Source organism: Chelonia mydas, chromosome 1, assembly GCF_015237465.2.
Source record: "Chelonia mydas isolate rCheMyd1 chromosome 1, rCheMyd1.pri.v2, whole genome shotgun sequence".
Classification (NCBI taxonomy): Eukaryota; Metazoa; Chordata; order Testudines; family Cheloniidae; genus Chelonia; species Chelonia mydas.
In genome coordinates this window covers 56500664-56517049 of record NC_057849.1, presented here as the reverse complement: position 1 = coordinate 56517049, position 16386 = coordinate 56500664, and the positions used below count along the sequence as shown (strand labels likewise).

Here is a 16386-nt window from a genome sequence, read left to right as displayed (position 1 = left end):
AGGGGGGTCTGGGTGCTGGGGGAGTGGCGCTTGGTGGGGTGGGGGTCTGGGTGCAGCTAGTTGGGGGTCAGTGGCATGGGGGTCTGGATGTGGGGACTCAGGGTGGTGCAGGGGGTGGAGCATCAGGGTGGGGGTTTGAGTGCAGGGAGCTCAGTGGGGGGTGGTCTGGGTGCAAGGATGGTCCGGAGGCAGGCGGTATGGGTGCAGGGGGGCTCCAGATGCAGGGGTTGAGGTTCAGTGGGGTGGGATTCAGGTATGGAGGTCTAGGGGGGTTCTGGATTACCAGGTGAGGCTTGGTAGGGGTGTCAGGGTATGGGAGGTCTGGATGCATGGGGGTTGGGTGGATGAAGCCGGGAAGCAGGGGAGGATGCTGAGCTTCCCAGAGCTGGGGGAGGTGTCTGACACAGTCCCAGCCACTCCTTGCAGCAGAAGAGGAAGTCCCATCCCCTCCTGCCTCCAGCCCAGCCGGGACTAGCAGCTGATCCTGGCTCAGGGTAGGAACCACTGGCTGGGGTGTCCCCAGTCCTGCAGTGATTTACCTTTCCGCTGGCTACTTTGGGTGCCTGAAATGCTGTACCTGCATTGCTAGGGAGGGATATGTGACTGCTCTTGCAGATTCACTTTGCATCCCTGTCAGAAAGTCATTTTTCTGCAGGGAAGCAAAGAAATCTGTGGGGGACATGCATTCTGCACATGCACAGTGGCACAGAATTCCCCCAGGAGTGCTAAAACTCTCTTCCACACTAGACCTCCAGCCTCCATGCAAATTCCTCTATGTCTCTCTCCAGATTTACTTTCGTACCAGCCCTCCTTCAGGTTTGATAATATCTGTGGAAATTTCAGGCTGACCAGTCTAGTAGCGTTAACTTGCTGCGTGTTCTTCTAGTCCTCTTACCACCCCTCCTCTACTTTCTACAATAGCCATCCAGTCTTCAGCTTATCTTGGCAAATTTAGGACCCGTAACTCTTCACAGTTGCAGCTTCACTTGTGATAGCAGTGATAGAGGCTGTAGTGTAGACAAGACGTTGGTATACCACATCTACTATTGTTTACTGGTAGTGTTGCAGTGTTGGTGAATTAAAGGTCCTAAATTCGCCAGTGTAGATGTACTCATTGGAACTTCTCCTGATAATACACAGTACACCAAGTAAAAAGTATTTGCAGAACTGAGAAGTACATCTGTTTTGTAGACCTTCTTACAAATATTTTGTCAAAAAAAATTGTAGCACATTTTTACCCTTCCCCGCCTCTGAACTCTGAATAGCCAACCCTCAATTTAACTTTTAAGTCTTCCTACTGTCATGATTCTCTTAAGATAAGTATGAGCCTTATGGGCAAGAAAGGCTGGATATACTATATTTCATTCTAAACACCTGACATTGATCCTGAAATAGCTACCAGGCCCCCAAAGAGTAATGAAGCACATCCTCCTTTGCTGGGGCTAAGTAAAGAAGTGAGATGTTATTGAGCTTTGATTTCACAGTAGCACATCGATAAACCTGTCCAAATGTTGCTGGTTTTTAAATATCAATACACTTGCTGTTTTAATGTTTTTGTTATTAATTTAGCACTCCTGAAACGTGCCAGTTTGGCAACTGCTGAAACTGAAGCCCTATATTTATCCATAGATAAGTTTCAGGGGGCAGTGGCACAGCAAACTTCTTCACGGTGCCCTGCCAATGAGCTTCAACCCTGAACTGAAGGGAAAACATTTAATGGTGAAAAAGTAGTTTATTCTCCATGACTATTCAGTTCTTTCACAGGATGTTTTATTTTAGCAGTGATAGAACTTAGATGTATAGCAGTGGTCTAGCCCCTGTGCTGATGCTTTCCCCCAAGGCCCCACTCTTGCATCGCCTCTTCCCCTCAAAACCCTGCCCCCGGCTCATTCCTCTCTGCCCCGTCTCACCATTGCTCACCCTTACGGCCGGTAAATAGTGATGGGACCATGGCCTCCTGGCCCTCCCCTGTTCTGGCACCCCTGCAGTGGTCTCCAAACTATGGGGCATGCCCCCAAACATTTGGGGTGTGTGTGGCAGGGCCCAGGCCAGCCCCACAGTGCCACCCAGGTCCGCTCCGCCCCCTGCGCAGCTCTGGCCCAGCCACAGCTCCGCTCCACCCCCAGCCCAGTTCTGGCCCCAGCCTAGCTCTGCCCACATTCCTTCTCCATCCCCACACCAGCTCTGCCTCTAGCCCTAGCTACTCCCCCATCCCCAGTTCTGCCCCCAGCTCCACCTTCAGCCCAGTCTCCTCTGCTGAGCCAATTGTGCAGTAATGGAGGGGGAGCACAGACTCATTCCATTACTGGTAAGGGGGCCATGACAGGAAAAGTTTGGGCACCACAGATGTACAGAATGGTAATCACCAGGGCCATACTTCTTTCATTTTTTGAAAACAGATATCGTAATTGTTTTTCTCAGTCTTTTGTTACCTCTTCAGTTGTCCATGGCTTTGCAAAAATAATTGTCATTGATACAATAACTTCTGTAGATAAGTCCCTTAATACCAACTTTAGACCCTGATCCTGCAGACATTTATGCATGTGCTTAACTTTCCCCATGAATAGTCTCATCAATAGAATGAGTCACATGAATAAAGTTGAACATAAGTGCAAGTGTTCGAAGCATTGGAGCCTTGAATTCTGTATGGGTGAATTCCTGCATCTGAATGGAATGCCACTGATATTAATGCAGGATTGGGCACCTATAACATAAACTCTTTGTCTAGCATTTACTTATTTGCTTTTTTGCTACCTAATCTGTTTCCTCCAATCCTGGCTTAATTTAGGTTGTTCAATTGCTTCTCCAATTTCTCATTTCTGGTATGCGGCCTGTAGGACCTCACAGCATGCATCAACTTTTATTAAGCCTCACAATATCTCTGTGAAGTGCAAAGTATTATTTTATTATACCTATTTTACTGATGGGTAAAACAAAACATAGAAAGATTAAGTGAATTGCCCAAGATCATAAGAAAGAGGCAGAGTAGGAATAGAATTTGAGAGTTAATCCTTCACTCTCCCCATTAATATTCTTTGTAAAATATTGAGATTTAAATGTAGGTCTTTTGTATTTTTGCATTTATTTTAAGAATATTATTTTTATTTATTTACGGGTTTTATTTATTTATTTTAAAAATTAATATAAAGCCTATTTTTTCAGTTTTATGGATATGTTTCAGAATATTTCATCCATTTGTTTGCACTGCTCCAGAACAGCATGCCTCCAGCAGTAAACCTGGTACTATTCCACAGTTTTAAATTGATTAGGAAAGGTGTGAAAATGATGACCAGAGGCTGAAAAATAAGGAGCAGTGTGATAAATTTCAGGATTTTTTTGGAATATAATTTAATGATTACATAAAGATGTTCTTTTTTCCTTGTCTTGTTGGTAGAGAACAGTTTTAAACAGTGGTACGCAAAATGTGGTCCATAGGTTCCAGGTGATGGACAGAGATAACAAGTAACCTGTGGCATGCTGACAGTGTTCCAGATGATTTTTGGTATACTTATGAGATGGTGTCTCTGTGTCTTCTCTTTCACTATGGTAGCAGTATCATAGAGTGAGAAGTAATGGAGAGCACCGCCTTCTTGGCTGCTTTCATGATTTCCACAGCTCCTTCTATCTCTGTGGTCCTGTTACCATAGAGATAGTAATATTGGAAAGATTAACCCTCTCCCAGCTAATTACACAATCTGTTTTGGAAGTGCAAGTGCAAGCAGGAATAGAGGACTGTGAGTCCCCTTAATAGTTAAGGCTGCAACCCTGTGTCAATAATTACTTTAGTATTAATGGTATCACTCACTGAATTAATTATCTTTCGCCAGAGGTAATTGCTGTGTTACAATATATTCATTGTATTAAAAACAAGTTTTTATTTTTATATTTAAACCAAAGAGAGACCAGGCAGTAATCCAACCTTTATGCTCAGAGCATAAAGAAATAACCAGGAACTCATTTATTTTTTATTTTTTAATGTGGATTTCACAGTTTGTTTCTTTTTTCTTTCTCAGTCACTTTTTCTCTGGTTTTCATGAGACCAGATTCAGCAAAACTCTTAAATATGTGCATAATTTTAAGCACACAAGTAATCACATCCAGCTTCAGCAAAGCACTTAAGCCTGTGGTCAAGTCCAATTGGCTTCAGTGGGACTTAAGCACAGGGGTGGAATTACTTATGTGCTTAAAGTTAAGCACATGCTTAAGGGTGGGCTTTTCAAAAGCTCTCAGAATTAACCTCTATCTTTCACTTCAGTGGGAGCAGAGTTAGGTCAGTGCTTTTGAAAATTCTACTCCAAATGCTTTGCTGAATTAGGGCCTTTGTTTCTTTTTTTGTTCCATCCCCTTTTCTCCCTTTAAGACACTTTCACTTCTCTTACACTTCTCACACACCCTGTTTCCTACTAACCTTTCCTCTTTCGCTCAGCTTCCTATTAACTTTTCCTCACTGACTATCCCCTGCCTTTCTTCCCTTTATGGGAGTTTTGTGGCTGTCACTACACTTTTTTCAGTTGGTGCCTTTTTCACTGGTTGCCTAAATCTAACTGCCATAGAACCTTTTGATTTCAGCTCTGTCTCTTCTGCTAAAGAAACACATGCCAAAAATGTTCAGCTACAGCAGAATAGTGAGGAAAAGAATATCAATGCATGTGTAACCTGTAAGAGGGTGAAGCAGGACATAAAAGATATAAAAAGTTATTTCACATAACAGAGAATTAAATGCTAGTTCTAGGCAATGACAGGAATTTCTGGTGGTTGTTTAATATCCATTGTCTTCTTAAAAAGTTAGTGCACACTGAAAATATTTCATTGAATGAAAGTGTATCGCTGAACCTTTTTTAGGTCTGGGGAGAGGCTAAGTGGGAGTGGAAGAGAAGCAGGAAGTTACAGAGAAAGGGGTGAAGTGCAGTGCATTCTATAGGCCTGTTGCCTCTTAATTGCAGTCTTGGTGAATATTAAAAAAAGGTAATCTGAACTGCACTTCTATTATTTTGCACCTTCATGAAGGGACATATAAAATTGGCACCAACTGAAAAAAGTGTAGTGACTCTGCGGCACAGAAGGACCAAATTCTGTGGAAACAACCCGAATGCTCTAGATTAATGTATTCTATCAGTATGTAATACTTTCACTCTAATCCCGCTGTCATACCACAAACACACACATGGGTGGCTCATCACTGAAAACACTAATTGACGTAAAATTGATTGATAATCATTTTTTTACAATTATTTTTGAGGATGGATTTTTTTGCTAGGATTTTCAGATGGCCCAACTCCAATTCTAGGCATTGACTCCCATGATATTTTCTTAGCAGCCTGGTTTAGAACCACCTTCTTTTCATCCCTGTCAGAGAAGGAGGGTTTGTGGCCAGCTTCAAGTGTCTCATCTACCTGGCTCCCTAGGCCTTGACTGCTATACTGTTCTCTAGCTGTCAAGCTCACCAAGCTATACTTTTGGCTCTCTCCACTCACTGAACTGCAAGCTAGACTTCAGCTCTTGGACACACTCCGCTGCCTAGCTCCATGGAACAGTGTAGGAAGCATGCACTATTATCCACTTAATCTCTTCTTTTAGGGAAAGATGGAGAGCAAGAGGTAACTGCAAGCAGCAGAGCAGTGAGACAGACAACAGAATTTTGGGTGGCTGTCTGCAACAATATACCAAATTCCATGCCATCTTGGGAAAATGTCAAATTCTGTGTTTGCAGAATCATAGAATCCAAGGGGCTCTGACTGCAAGGAATAGGGCACATCACGCCTCTCAGAGCTATTGTTTCAGGTTCTTCACAGATTCAGGCAGGAAACATTGCATCAGTTTACGTTCATTTGATGCTTTGGAAGCTGTCTCAACAACCATAAGGATTAGAAATAAGGCCAAGATTTCACCCACAGTTTTTTTAAATGAAAGTTTAGATTCTGCAGTACAATTCTGCGGAAAGGGGTGAATTCTTCAGCCATGGAATCACAGAATACCCAGGGCTCTGCATATAACATGTTACTGAATTAAAAAATACTTTTCACTATTAAGGCGATTGGTCTCAAATTTGGCACATGCTCCCTGAAATGCAGATTTTAATTTTATTTATTTGCCTTCCTGCACCAACTGAAAACCTATCTACCTGCCAAAACTAGAGTTTCAAGTCTTCAAGTCCCATATAGGAGCCAAACTGCCCTAAACCCTGGACACTGGATTTGTTGGGATTGTGAAAGTGGGCACACATTTTATCTGCTTCACTGCTCACTCACAGGAGAGATGTCAGGGGATAGAAAATGTTGATAACTTTGGACTCTGATCTCTGTAGAACACAGGATTCTTGTGAGTTCAATTTTTTGTCTGCTCACAAGAATAGAGCCAGCAGAGAAACAGATAGATAGTATGGTATCTCTGATTCCAACAGAATTGTGTTTATATTATGAATGTATTTATATTTACTTCTAGTTTATGAGCTGGTTTCTTAAGTCATGTAGCCTTTGTTTTTGAGAACTAGTTCTCTAGTTACTTCTGTACCTGTGTGCATGTTTAAAAATGGGAGACACCTTTCCCTCTGCAAGTTTCTAGGAGTGTGTCAAATTTGAAGGCTAGACTCATCATGGGCATTGACAGTGTCCCTTGTCTAGAGTCACCAGTTAAATGTTATTTCATCGTGTCCATTACAAACCTGTTTTTAAAGAGTTTGTAGTTTCTATATAAAAACATGATCACTGTTGACATTTCCCTGAATGGACTCAACCTAGAAGTGTTCTTTTAAAAAAAAAACCTGAATGTAAGTTCTGTGTGAACAGGGAATGAGAGATGTTTATTTGTTTAAAATGACTTTTTGCACTTCCTGTATCTTAAACATCTTTGATTTAAAAGCTTAATTTTAGCAAATAATCAACAATACTCTGTTTTCATAAGAATTGTTGTTTAAAAAGGCCAACAAATTTAACTTTAAAAAGTGGCTAGTGCTAAACTGATTTTCATGACAATTTTTATTACATATTTTCTAAGGCCCTGATCTTGGAAGCTGCTTGATACAGTCAGGTCCCTGCGCCAGCCCATTGACTTCTTTGGGACTCTGGACTGGCTCAGGGATCTGCCTGCATAGTTCAGCTTCCAGGCTCAGAACCTAAATAGGTATTTGCACAATAAACCAAAGAAACTGGAGTCATTAATGATTTAAAAATGTGTTAAAATATGTCTAAATATATATTTGTACCATATAACAGTAAAAGCTCCCTGGATGTTAATGAATATTATATCAGTTAGTGTACACGTCCTAAAGATTTTTTTCAAACCAATGTTTAAAAAAAGGATTTAAGTAAAAAACAAATAATAAAACTACATGCAAATGAAAAAAAATCATAAATACTACACTTAGACTGTGAGAAGACACAAGAGCACATTAATAATTAATTTTTTTTATCTCCGTACCTATTTTTGCAGGTGTGTGAAGGAGCTTTCATTATTGTCCTTTCCACAATAGCCCAGATACTGCAGTTGACTCTCTGTGAGTTGGACCCTATTGAAGTCAATGAGGCGCCACACTGGGGCTGGGTTCTACCTGTGAGAAGTTAGTTGCATGATTGGGGCCCTAGTGTGACTCCTCAGGGTGAATTCCGGAGCCTTCTTACCGAGATAATGTAAGTCTTGTTTTTTTCCCCAGATCTCTTTTCTTTTATGTGCCAAAGGGTATGAAATAAGAATACTAAAACATTAAAATATTTTGCTTAGAGTAGTTTTAACATTGTGCTAAAAAAAGTTGTGACTTTGGGGTTAATTTCATTTATACATACCTTTCTAATTATGTTTTCTTGGCAGTACGTTAGGCAAATTATATATTACTTTTGTCAAAACATGTCCTTCTTAATGGCACTAAGATTTTGTGGATATTGAGTCACAAGATCAGAAAATTTTACTCTACATACACTGAAATTGTTGAATTTTCCACTAGTTATTGATATGTCAATATTAAAAAAAGGACTATGGGTAAAAATGTGAATTGGGAAATTTGAGTTATGTATCCAAGAAATCCTCATTTAGTTTATTGTTAAAAAACATATACAGCATATCTACCAGGGATCTCATTATTCACTGGATAATTTATCATCTAAATGTGGGATACAGTAGTATTGCTTCTAGATATGGAAATATGAATTTGTTTCTCTTTTCACTTTTCATAAATATTAAATCTATTTCTCCTTCTAGACACACACTCTCTATCTCTCTCAATCTTTCTGAAATCGAGAGAAAATTCTGTAAAAACTGATTACACTAGTATTTGTGTAGCTACGGTATCAAAATTTACTAATGTAATTATTTTCTGTTGGTTTGCATATAGGAATGTTAATAAATGTGCACTTGCACTATGTATCTTTGTGAAAGTTGGTTTAAATAAACTAAACTGATCTGGAATTCTGAGTGAATTCCATCAGATATGCTCAGTAAACTGTAAACTCCCTGGAGCAGGAATTATATCTTTTATTGTGTCCATCACACTCTTAGTGCTTAAATAATAATAATACTTACAATGTCATGTGCCACTGTGTTCACATAGAGTGATTACAAATACCTTTACCTGGATTGCAGAGGAAGTGCTCTCCCTGCAATTGTGGGTACAATCACTACCAAGACTCCTGCTTTTATGTTTAAATGATCAGAAACTCTGTATGGGAGTTCTCCCTGTGTAACTGTGGTGATATTGTAACACTGCACATCTATGCTGATATTCTTTATTTCCCTTCTGCTATTCAGACAGCCAGCAGAATGTTTTGAAAGAGGTCCCATTCAATCAGTGAAGGGAGAGAAAGTGACAGAGTATTGGAATCAGAAGTGTAATGGAGTATACTGGCCCTTTAAGCTTAGAGGAAGGCCAGAAAACCCTGTTCTAGGAACACTGGAATAAACAAAGTCTCAGGAAATGGCAGAAGCTGGACGAGAGGAAGTGGTTCTGGGGAATTAGTAGTTGGATGGGGGCGAGAAACCCATGACACTGTCCCTTTAAGGGCCCAGGAGCAGGAGCTCTGTAGTGTAGGATGGGGCAGAGTCCCCTCTTTCTCAGCCAATTGCAAGGAGCTCTCTGAAGGAGAGCAGTATATATGCTCCCTTCTCTGTAGGAACTGGGGAAATGCTGACAGGAGGAGAAAGCCAAATCCAGAAGGCTGAGCTTCCACTAGGGTAGGCCAGGAGTGGCAGCTTTGTGAAGAGCAGACTGGAGAAGGAGAAGAGCTCCTTGTGTGGTAGAAGAGCCTGAGCTAAGTGAACTTTTGGGTTGTGGTAATGGATTTTATTTTGAGGACCTTGAGGACTGTTTTGAACTGTCTCTATTATTTAACAAACCCCAGTAGGAGGGGGGTGTTAGCCGTGAGAAAGACTGTGTGGAAGTCTTAAGGGGCCATGAAGAGGGAAACCAGAAGCAGGCCATGGCAGAGCCTCTGCTGGCCACAAGGGGCCGATCAGGAGGTTGCTGCCCTAGGAGAAGAAGGTTCTGTATTATTTGTGAATGATGGCAGAGAAGGGGGGGAAAGGTCTAAAGAAAGTGTGTGTGAACGCAACACAAGTTCTCCCCCTGCAAAGAACAGAGAAGGAGGGAAAGTAGGTATGTGACAGGAGCAGTAATGGGGAAGTGAAAGTGAGTTGAAGAAAGCCAGAGAAAAAGGAAGAAATCAAGAGAACCAGAAGAAAGTAAAAGTAGAAATACTGGTAAAAGAAAGAAAAACAGATGGTACAATCTACCAGAAAGGATAAATTAGCTCCTACTTACTAGTAGCTGGCACTACATTACTGTGCCACCATAGTCACATGTTGCAGTTGGGCACTGATGTGCTGTATCATTGGGTGCTCCTTAATGTGGCAGACACAGTTGTTACTAGCAGGATGCACAAAGTCACACACTCCACACCATTTTGGGCAGTGCTGTGTTAGATGCACAAAGGATAGTCATATACAGAGTTTGGAAAATCAACTTGCCCTGGGCAAATGGCAGGCTTACCTGAGCAAGTGTGAGCATCTAAACCACTAATTTCTGCAGAATCAAAATTTTCATTTAAAAATAAATTAAGTTTATGGCCCTTATTGTTACAAAGATAAACTTTCCGACCAAATGTGAACTGTAGTGTCACCTTCCTGAGTCTGCAGATAGTTTTAGTGCCTCTGCTTCTGCTTGTAGATTTGTCAAAAGCAGCAGTATTAGTGAAAGTCTAATCAGTTTCACATTCCTATTCAGAAACCTGTAGGTAGGGTGACCATATAGTGAGTGTAAAAAATCGGGACAGGGGTTGGGGGGTAATAGGTGCCTATATAAGAAAAAGCCCTCAAAATCGGGACTGTCCCTATAAAATCGGGACATCTGGTCACCCTACCTGTAGGCAGAGGTGAAACTGCCAGAAATTTCAGTTTTCTGCTGCTGTCTTCGAACATTGTGAGCTGAAGCAGACACTGAAATTATTTACAGGGGAAGAGGACCTGAAAGTGGAGGCTGGGAACCTTTCACAGCAACCAGATGACTTGGGGAGGCATAGAGTAGTAGAGGAGACCTAAATACCCTGGTAGTAGCCAGAATGTTCTAGTGGGTGAGAGAGGAGATAGAATGTTTTTTATCCTTTTCAGCAGTTACGTGAGGGTGGAACTTCAAATTTATAAGATGCCTACTAACTAGTTATTAGTATAAAAGATAAAGAGTCTCCAAACATAGTCCAGGAATAGCATTCTAGTAGACATCTCAGTACCCTCATTTTTCCTAGCAGCTGATGGCAGAGGAGCTGGCATTCTTACCAGGACATTGCCCCTAAACCTCAGGGGTGGGGTCCCAACATTCTTATCTTTCATATCTACCTCTTGACTAGTAGGTTTAGTTTTCTGACCGTCAGGTGTCTGGTAAGTTTTTCTAACCCTGACCACCCAGGAATCAAGAGATAAAACATCTCAGCTCCACTTGCTGAAAACATTTATCAGGCTTGTGAATGTATATTAGAGTTCATGTTGCCATACTATAGATTTTAAATAAATGATTTATTTTTTAAAACTTTTAATTTTGTCATTATTAACATACATGAATTGTCTATGCAAGTACTAACAGATCTTAATAATAACCTGCACCTGTTCCCTTTAAAAGACCAATTTCTATTTGGTCAACCTCTTATCATTATCTGTATATTTATTTTGTTCAAATTCCACAAATGGTAAGCATGCATTAAAAACTATTTGATGCTGATGTAGCTGTCTAATTTTTTCTGTGGGAAGGATTTCCCATACTTTATTTCTACATGCCATTAATGTTGGGAAATCTTCCTTTTCCAAAACAAGGTATCACACATCTATGTGTTGGTAGTAATTTGAGTTATTTGTGTTATCAGATATATTAAGGAATGATTAATATATTATGGGTGTTATTATAATTGGTATTAATTGTTGTTTATCTTTACAAAAATCTGTTTTCTTGGAATCTTAGATTAGAGTCTAGCACATTATATGGAGTTTAAACAAATTCCTGAAAACAAAGTTTGATAAAATGTAAACAATGGCAATTGTAAAGAAGGTTAAAAAAATTTGGGAAGTTAGTGCATTCCCTTTCTCGCTAAACATTCTTGTTTCATATTTCTTATTTGTGTATTTTTATGCACATAAGGGGAAAATGAACATTTGTACATGTTTTCATATTGAAAAATATTGTTTTTGTGTTGAAAAATCTGTTATCTGCTCTTTTGCAGTTTTCCAAGCTGTGCTCTTCATATTTTTCTTCAGCTTTTTCAATATAACTTTTTTCATTTTCTCTCTTACAGTGATAGGTTTCCTACCTCTATTCTTTAGCAACAGAAAGCCTTGTGGGTTTTTTTTGTCATTTCCATATTCCTCCTACATGCTAACCTTTCCTATTTAGGATCTAATTCAGCAAAACATTTAAGAATGTGCTTAATTTTAAGCACATGCTTAAGTCCCACTGATGTCAAAGTTGAGCATGTATGTTCAGCATGTTATGTCCTTTCCTGAAATTGAGCCTTAGTAGGGATAATCCTTTATTTATTTATTTTTAATAAATATTTATCATTTTTCCATTCTTCCATCAAAAAAATCTTCTAGTCCAGCATATTTCCTGGAGCTAAAAGGTGTATCCTCATTTTTCTCCTCATATAGCTATATTGACATATTGACAATATATTATATATATATATATATATATATATATTGACAATATATAGACATATTATATATGTCAGATGTTGGCAGATAGGCATTTAACTACTCAAAACTTTTGGGTTATTTTTTTCAAACATACTTTTCTTGAAAATAAGATATTATTTTGTTTCTTAAGTTACAGCTGAGCTCTTCTTGCCTAGGATGACATATTATTTTTTCTCATTTCCTCTCTTTATATATTACACAGCATACCTTAAAGTATGTGATAATTTGTTTTCTTTGTGATAAAGTATGGTGTATTTTGTGATCTGGTTGCCTTAATAAATAGCTGAAGAGTATATTTTTTAGGCTCCCATCCTTTAGAGAATCCATACAAGTAGAATATCGTTTCACATGGATCCCTTCGTAGGATTGGGGGCTTGTGTTATATATTAGTTTATCTTTTTTGTTTTTACTTTCTCTTTATAAACCTATATGGATGACTAAAGTCAGATACCCACTTACATGACTTCTTTATAATTTCAATTAAATGGTTAATTTATATGTGTCCTTTAAGACCTGATATTACAATAAATAAAATTGAAAGAACACAAGTAATAATAAAACACAGAAGTACATTTTCCATTTTCTGCTCACAGTCTGTAAACTTTTGTGGGCAACTGTATTCTGCCATTCCTTTGCTGGGTAGATTTTCCCTGGAATAACTTAAAGCTGTAAGTTGTGTATCCAGTATTAGTCTCTAAAAATTGAATCTACTGTTATTGCTTGTCAGATGTCATGTTAACCTTAAATACTCTAGAGCGGGGGTGGGCAAACTTTTTGGCCCGAGGGCCACATCGGAGTTGCAAAACTATATAGAGGGCCGGGTAGGGAAGGCTGTGCCTCCCCAAACAGCCTGGCCCCTGCCCCCTATCTTCCCCTCCCACTGCCCCCGCCCCCAGAATCCCTGACCCATCCAACCCCCCAGCTCCTTGTCTCCTAACTGCCCCCTCCTGGGACCCCCGCCCCTAGCTGCCCCCTGGGACCCCACCCCCATCTAACCCCCCCTGCTCCCTGTACCCTGACTGCCCCAACCCCTATCCACACCCCCGACCCCTGACAGGCCCCCTGGGACTCCCACGCCCTATCCAGCCCCCCCGTTCCCCGTCCCCTGACCCCCCCAAAACCTCCCCCCCATCCAACCACCCCCTGCTGCCTGTCCCCTGACTGCCCCCTCCAGAACCCCCAACCCGTCCAACCCCCCGCTCCCTGACTGCCCCCCCAGAACCTCTGACCCATGCAACCGCTCCCTGTCCCCTGACTGCCGCCCCGGGACCCCCTGCTCCCCGCCCCCTTACCATGCCGGAGCCAACCACGCTGCCGCGCTGCCCAGCAAGAGCGGTGGGCCAGAGTGCATGCTCAGGCTGCGGGGGAGGAGGGAATAGCGGGGGAGGGGCCAGGGGCTAGCCTTCCTGGCTGGGAGCTCAGGGGCCGGGCAGGACGGTCCCGCGAGCCGGATGTGGCCTGCAGGCCATAGTTTGCCCACCTCTGCCCTAGAGGCTCATGCTTACTGAACAGTATCAAGTTAGAATGCTTGATCAAATGTACTGTATGTACTCAGTGAGCCTAAATAGTACAGTACAGTCATAAATTCAATAAATTATATAATCATGTTGGTATTGCACCAAACATTAATATTATTTATAAAATGACAGTTACTGTGTCACTTTTTAAAAGATCTTTTAAAGGTAGATTTTGTGATCATAAAGGCCAGTAACTGAGAATTCCCATCACTAGAAACAGGTTGTTTTTATTGTCTGTGATTTGTTAGAGAAAAGGGTATACCATATAATTATATTCAAGTTTTTGTCTTAACTCTTTGCTATTTTTATTTAATATAAAAGAGTTGTTATTATGTAATGAGCTGCTTATAAAGTATTTAAAGACATAAATCATTTGGGATTGACTACTGTGGCTTCAAAAAGTGGCTGATGAAGGAGAGAAGTGGACTTGTATTTCTTGTACAAATATTCTGTTATAAAAGTAAAGTATCAGAGATGTTAATATAGGGTCAGTCCTGCAAAGATCATTGTATATTTTGTTCTGTGGGCAGATCCTTTTATAGGAGTGGGATTCCATCCTACTTTCTAAGGTTATTATAGCATAAAGCGTTGTTCCATTACTGAGCCTTATTTTCAAAGCTTTAAAATTTTGTAATATGAATTTGTCCAGTAATAAGAGAATATTAACATTAAAAATAATAATTCAGTGGTCTTTGAGTAACGTGTTAAAAAAAATAGGGACTCTGTAAAGATGCTTCCTTTTGACAACAAAATACAGTATGAAAAATCCCAGGTCTGATCACAAGTCCTAGCTGGACTATACATAACCAAATATAACTGTAGAGAATATAATTAGAGTTAACTTACCTTTCAGTACTGGAAAAACAACTGTGTGAAAATTTCATCCACAAAACTGTCAAAAAAAAAAAGGGGGGGGGGAAGAATTAAAAAGGATAAAATATTAAGATAGTAAAAATAACTTAATCTGTTACCCTTCTAGTTTACATGCTTGGTTCAATTACAAACGGTATATTAAATTAAATGGATTTGATGATAAGTAACAGATTAAATATTCAGGGTAAACTACATACTCTTTTTAACTGATGCAACAAACATCTTTCTGTGGAAACTGCAAATAGAACTATGTTCTTTTTCCTTATAAGCCAAAGTGCTTAAACTTGCTTATTTTTAAACCTAGAAATACAGGCCCAGATTCTTTTCTTCTGTTTCATCCACTGCACTGTTCAGGAATCTGGTTCTAACTGGCCAGCTCAGAATTTTTCTGGTGTAGCTCAGGAGCCCCCAGGTGATGTAAAATGGAGTATTTAATTCCTGTGCTAACTGCCCCCCCCACACAGTGACATAGGGGTGCAAATGGGTGGGATAGAGCACACAATCATTATGCCAGTTCACAATTGACTTGTTCTAAAAAGACCATAGGCTGTTGGCGTAATGTAGAGCAACCCCTAAGCTGTGTTAATATATGCTGAAGGGCCAGAGCTGGTGCAGATGCACCATAAGAACCAAGAAGGTAAATTGTGCATGTTGTTTTACTCTTCTTGTTGCATTAGAAAGTTGTACACTTGCTCTTTTTTCTCCTGTTTTTATAAGGCTGTAATTCTTAAGGTTATGTAAAGTCTTCAGTGTAAAACCATTGTCTAGGTAGTCCAATATTTAGGTTTTGAATATATCTTTTAAAATACATTGGATCTGACAGGATGGTCCTGTTTTAATTTGATATGTAAACCAGGCTGATTGCACATACTTTTGTCTCACTCACTAAGGACCATTGTGTATGTATGATTCAATGTGTAACGTACTGGTCTGCCTTCAGGGGTGGGGCAGAGTTCTTCTGTCGACCTGGAGATGTGTACCCTGTGGCTTAGGTTGTCTTAATTAACTTTTCAGATCCTTGAGTAATGTAGCTAGATTGACCTAAATTTTAGGTGTAGACCAGGCCTCTCAGGGATTGTGCCTCAGGAGTCATAGTGCCTCCCAGATTTCCTTGGCTGACATATGGTAGCTCTGCCAGCGCCATAGAGTGCCAGCCAGTGCTAGATGGTGGGACTGTTGCCTTGCTTCCTTCCCATCCCCCTTTGGGTGATTTGCACTGCCAGGGGTGCTAGTATCTTCAGCCCCTTTTACCCCAAGTGCAGTGTCTGCTTTTCTGTCTGGCCCTTGTGGAGGAGTTGCAAGGATGGAGAGAGGACTATTGTGATCATCTAATCTGATTTCTGTATAACACAGGCCATAGAACTTCCCCAAAATAATTCACAGAACATGTCTTTTATAAAAACATCCAATCTTGATGAAAAAATTGCTAGTGATGGAGAATCTGCCACAACCCTTGGTAAATTGTTTCAATGGTTAATTACCCTCACTGTTAAAAAAATTATGCTTTATTTCCAGTCTGAGTTTGTCTAGCTTCAACTTCCAGCCATTGGATCATATTATACCTTTCTCTAATAGACTTGAAGAGCCCATTATCAAATATTTGTTCCCCTTGTAGGTTCTTACAGATTGTAATGAGGTCACCCCTTAATCGTCTTTGATTACGCTAAATAGATTGAGCTCCTTGAGTCTATTGCGATAAGGCATGTTTTCAAATCTTTTAATCATTCTCGAGCTTCTTCTCTGAAGCCTCTCCAGTTTATCAACATCCTTCTTGAATTGTGGACTCCAAAACTAGACACACTATTCCAGCAGTGTTCTCACCAGTGCCAAATAC

General features: G+C 40.3%; 2 long non-coding RNA genes across 45 annotated transcripts in view; one reads left to right on the top strand and one right to left on the bottom strand.

Moving 5' to 3' along the window:
• The window catches only part of LOC114022500, a 67645-nt gene that overhangs the window by 4038 nt on the left and 47221 nt on the right, over positions 1 to 16386 (top strand). For all 11 annotated transcript variants that reach the window (XR_006286719.1, XR_006286718.1, XR_005224461.2 and 8 more), the window contains exon 2: positions 7429 to 7625. This is a non-coding gene — a long non-coding RNA (uncharacterized LOC114022500). The remainder of the gene's footprint in view (positions 1 to 7428; positions 7626 to 16386) is intronic.
• LOC114022498 overlaps positions 1 to 16386 on the bottom strand; it is a 138052-nt gene that overhangs the window by 98549 nt on the left and 23117 nt on the right. For all 34 annotated transcript variants that reach the window (XR_006286679.1, XR_005224449.2, XR_005224452.2 and 31 more), the window contains one exon: positions 14526 to 14571. This is a non-coding gene — a long non-coding RNA (uncharacterized LOC114022498). The remainder of the gene's footprint in view (positions 1 to 14525; positions 14572 to 16386) is intronic.